Source organism: Anopheles moucheti (genome assembly GCF_943734755.1).
Source record: "Anopheles moucheti chromosome X unlocalized genomic scaffold, idAnoMoucSN_F20_07 X_unloc_1, whole genome shotgun sequence".
Lineage (NCBI taxonomy): Eukaryota > Metazoa > Arthropoda > Insecta > Diptera > Culicidae > Anopheles > Anopheles moucheti.
This window is the reverse complement of record NW_026453515.1, coordinates 1753272-1758947: the sequence shown is the minus strand read 5'-3', so window position 1 is coordinate 1758947 and position 5676 is coordinate 1753272.

Genomic DNA, 5676 nt, shown 5'->3' with positions numbered 1-5676 from the left:
ATTAACATTACCATTATTGTTGTGATATTTTATTGTATTGTTATCGCTAACCGTGCATCTACAGTGCACCCATTTACCATGGGACTAGGTACGCTAGCAGGTACGATAGAAGTTTCTCATAAATTGTGGTGATGGTCCACCAAAAAGCAGGGTACCCTGGCTAACGAACCTGGAATGAATGCTAGGTGTAGATGCACGGTAAGGCGAAACTTCCACCATTAACACATTAGTAACACCATTATTACTGAAACCTTGAGGCGCATTGTTCAGAGAAACATTTCCTACGACAGAATCCAACACACAAAATCACATCATATTGCACATATGTAATGTTAAATATAACGTGAATGTTGCGTGTAGAAGCCTGTAGGCGCGAGTCCTGCACTATGCTGGTAGAGGACCCCAATACTTTCACCGTTTGCCACGCACCACAGCCACGAAAGATTACTATACCGCGTTGCATACTTAACGGGTACATTTAATTGTTCTCCGATCTCATCTCACGTTGCTTTCTTTAGCCAATTGTCCTTGTATTTTGGATTAATGAGGTCCCAAATTAGCCGGCACTCTTGCACCAGGCTAATCAGTCGCTCTTCATTAATTTTAACATACACCATGGCTGTAAGTGTTGCTAATGGTGTTGCTAAAAAGATATGATTTGTTTTTGTTTACATATTACTGTTTGCATTACAATTTGTCATTTCAAGAAAAATCAAGTTTATACACGCAAGTTCAATTTGACCGATACTGGTTGCATACGACCAAATTCAAAATCAAAACTTTTTGATTTGGTCGTACAACCAAAATGGTCGTAAAACTTTATCTGTCACATCCCACACATTTTCCATACGACTAGTTGTATACGACCGAGCAGTGCCACCACCCTTAATATCGACACTAGTGATGGGAAAAATCACTCCCATGTGGGATTCGATCCGACCGATCCGGATCCGCCTTGGGATCGATCCACCGAATCCGATCCGAATCCTACTAGATTGTTTTATGACCACAAAAAAAACTCTTTGCTTTATAAACAAAGAAAATGCATAGTGGATATGTTAATACGACATTTTTTCTTGAATTAAAAAAGTGGGTTCACAATTGAGCTATTGTAAAACAAAAAAAAGGAAAATTAAATTTATTTATTTTTATTCATTATTTAAAAATACTAATTTTTTAATTCATGATTTTCAGGCTAACGCTTCAAAATCCAATGTTGGCACAGATTGAACAGCATTAATGCGGGACAATAAGTCGGCTACGATGTTCTCTTTTCCCACAATATGACGTATATCAGTTGTTATCTGTCCAATCACATCTAACTGACGAGCTTGTCGATCAGAGGCTTTGTCGGGCTTTTGTCGGAAAGCGAAGATGATGGGCTTGTGGTCGGTGTATATGTGGCAGCTTCGTCCTTCTAGCATGTATTTGAAATGGCAAACCGCCAGGTAAATTGCGGTTAATTCGCGATCGTACGTGCTATACCGCAGTTGTGTCTTGTCGAATTTTTTGGAAAAAAAATCCTAATGGTTGAGGCTTTCCATCGACGATTTGATGTAGAACCGCCCCAGCAGCTATGTCGGACGCATCGACCAAGAGGGATAGCTCAGCTGATTTCGCGGGATGTGCTAAAAGCGTTGCATTAGAAAGTTGCTCCTTACAGCCTTTGAATGCTGCGATGGCTGTGTCACTCCAGGTCAGCGGTGAACGATCGTTTCGTTTGTTGCCAGGAATCATGGCCAGAAGCGGAATTTGTTGTTTGATCGCATTTGGCACAAATCTGCGATAGAAATTCAGCATTGCCAGAAAGCTCTTTAATTCCTTCACTGTCGATGGCAGGTTGAATTCTTCGATGGCTCGAACGCGATCTGGCAGAGGAAGAATCCCTTCGGCGGAGACGGAATGTCCCAAAAATTCGAGCTTGTTACGTCCGAGTTCGCATTTGGCAACGTTTATTGCCAAATTATGCTGCTTCAGCCTCTTAAACAGCTGGCGCAAGTGTTCCCGATGTTCTTCTAGCGATGACGAGGCGATGACAAGATCATCGATGTAAGGAAAAATGAAATCCAAACCTCGAACGACCTCGTGTATATGAAGTTGAAAGGTTTGGGCTGCGTTCCGAAGTCCAAACTTCATAAAAGAAAACTCGAATAGGCCAAAAGGCGTTGTAATGGCCGTTTTGGGAATGTCGTCAGGATGGATGGGCACTTGATGAAAAGCCTTCTGCAAGTCAACTTTTGAAAAAATGGTTTTACCTTGCAAAATGGTTGTAAAATCCTGCAGGTACGGCAAGGGGTAACGATCCGGAACGGTCTGGGCATTCAACGCACGGTAGTCTCCACATGGTCGCCAAGATCCGTCCGCCTTTTTCACCATATGCAGGGGGCTGGCATAGTTGCTGCTTGATGGTCTGCAGATGCCAAGTTTCATCAAATGCTCGAATTCAGCACGAGCTGCTTCGAGTTTGTCCAGTGGCAAGCGTCTCGGTCGAGCGTATACAGGTTGACCAGTAGTTTCGATGCGATGGCAGATCGACGATTGGCTGGCCGTTCCCGGTGGAGCAAGACGAGTGATGGTCGGAAATTCTGCCAGTAAATTTGCGTACGAAGAAACTGTTTTATAAGACTTTATGGAGTACTTACAGGATGCCGCGGGTGATCCGGCCGATTCAAGACGAGTAGTGTTGTCGATTAGCCGATTTCGTTTTAAATCGATTAATAAATCGAAATTTCGTAGAAAATCGGCACCAATAATCCCTGCCGATACGTCTGCAATCAGGAATCTCCAAAGAAATTCTCGACGAAGGCCAAGATTCACTTTCAGCAAAATTTCTCCATAAACCTTTATTGGCGTCCCATTTGCGGCGAACAGTTGTAAGGTAGTTGGCTTCACTTTTGCTGAGTGCAACTGTACGCTTTCGCACTGAAGGCCGGTTCGGATCCGTTATAATCGCAACTCACTAACTCGACTTAGGTTCTTTTTGTGACCTGTTCAACTTCGAGCTTTATTAACACACTAATTGTAATTCGCTACTATTTCTGTAATTCTACCTCTCCTGGAGCGTGAAGCGTACCCGCACTCACCAATACTCGTGTCGTACCGGTTCTTCCGACACTGCAGCGGGAATTGCCTATCGTAAGGCGCAACATTCCGGCCACCTAAAATGAATATTTTAACTTCCTATTTGCCTCCTAACACCTAAGGGTTTTGTGTTACTTTTGGTAGTATGTATATCTTGGAAACTGGCCGCACAACATTTTTCGCATTCGCCGTTCGCAACGTTACCACCCTGACTACTCCGTCCTTTCCGGTATGGACTTCCAATACGCGACCCCTAGGCCATCGAGTTGGAGGGGTATTATCTTCTTTTACTAACACCATCATTCCTGGTCCAATAGCTGTAGCTGGATCCAACCACTTTGCTCTGGCTTGTAGCTGTTGCAAATACTCCGTGTGCGAACGCTTCCAAAACTGCTGCATTAGTTGCTGAACACTGCGCCAATGACTGAGTCGATTTGCTGGTATTTCTTGCAAATCGATTGCCGGGATTTGATGCATGTGTGAACCAGTTAGAAAATGCCCGGGTGTCAGTACTTCCTGATCTAGTGGATCATCCGTCATGGGGGTGATAGGTCGTGAATTGAGACAAGACTCAATCTCGATCAGCAACGTTGCCAGATCCTCGAATGCCAACGACGACGTACCTAAAACTCTAAGCAAATGATGCTTTAGTGACTTTACGGCCGCCTCCCACAAACCGCCGAAGTGAGGGGCGCGAGTTGGAATAAATTTCCATTGAATTCCTTGATTGGCAGTCCACAGCTGAACTGCCTCTTGATGGTTTTTCGACTTTAACAACTTGAATAATTCCTGCAGCTCATTTGAAGCACCTCTAAAATTTGTACCGTTATCTGAGTACATCTCCGCCACCAAACCTCGCCGACCGACAAATCTCCTTAGTGCCGCTAAAAACGCTTCAGTGCTTAAATCTGACACTAACTCTACATGTACTGCACGCGTTACAAAACACACGAATATCGCAACATAGGTTTTCGTCGGAACTGCGCGATGGTGTTTGCCCTTCACATACACTGGACCACAATAATCGACTCCACATATGGCGAATGGTCTAGCTTGGGTGACACGACTTGCTGGTAACTCTGCCATCGGCTGTACAACAGGTGTTGGCTTACATCGGAAACAAGTGAAGCACTCATGGACTATCTGTCTTACTAGATTGCGGCCGCCAACAATCCAGTAATGTTGTCTGATCGTGCTTAACACAAGTTGAGGGCCCGCATGTAACATCTGCGCATGGTAATACTTCACTATTAATCGAGCCAATGTGTGCTGTCCAGGGATGATGATTGGATGCTTCGCATTGTGTGGCTCTATCGAGTTCCCCAGTCTACCTCCAACACGAATTAAACCATCTTCACTCAATATTGGTTTAAACCACTTCATCGGCGACTTCTGTGATACTTGCTGCTCTTGCTTTAACGCCTTGAGTTCGTCGCTAAAACTATCTCTCTGTGCTATTCTGCACAACGCTCTATCCGCTGCACGTAAGTTTTCACTTGAAAGCCATTTACTGCTTGTGTCACCATCTCTTCTCAAAATACTAAAATATCGCATCCAAACTGCGATGATTCTTCTAAGTTTTGACCATGATGAATACCGAGAGAACAATTCGTGTTCTTCCTGTTGCTTCTCTGTCATGACAAGGACTACGGCTTTTTGTTCTGGTACATTCTCACACTTGCCAAAACAAACATCAACTGGCCAATTATCTTGACCTTTTCTCAACCATTCTGGACCAATCCACCACATATCATTATGCATAAAATCTTCTGGTGTACAACCTCGAGACACTAAATCTGCTGGATTCTGAGTACCAGGTACATGGCGCCATTTGCATTCCTCTGTAGCTCGTTGCACTTTAGAGACTCGATTTGCAACGAAAGTTTGCCAACGGTTTGGTGTTGCACTCAGCCAATGATCAACTATCATGGAATCTGTCCACATAAAACATTCCATAGGACTTCTTAATGCCTTTTTAATACTTTGGTACAAACAACTTCCTAAGACAGCAGCGCATAGCTCTAATCTCGGAATTGTTGTCTTTTGAGATAGTGGTGCAACCTTGGATTTTGATATTAGCAATCTCGACGTAGCATAACCTCCACTTTTCTCACAACGCATATATGCACATGCTCCGTATCCCTGCTCCGACGCGTCACAAAAGATGTGAAGTTGTGTGTTGTCTCTTTCCGCAGGATAAACTAACCGTGGAAAAGTTGCATTGGTCAGGCAATTCAATTGATCGACAAATGTTCCCTATTCTCGCTGCATTTCTTCTGGAAGTACCATATCCCATCTCCAGACATTACCATCTGACGTCTTTAACGTCCATATTCTTTGCATGAAAATCTTTGCTTTCATTTTCACTGGGTCCAAGAAGCCTAATGGGTCATAGATTCTCGCAATATCCGACAACACAGAACATTTCGTATACGGGTTACGCGAGCCAACTGATCGTACCTTAACCTTTAACTGATCCAATATAGGATCCCAATACAATCCCAATGTACTGATCGGATTTAAACTACTTGCTAGTTCACAATCATTTGTTGTCGCTCGTGCCTCGTTCGGTAGTTCGCTTATCACCGCTAGTTT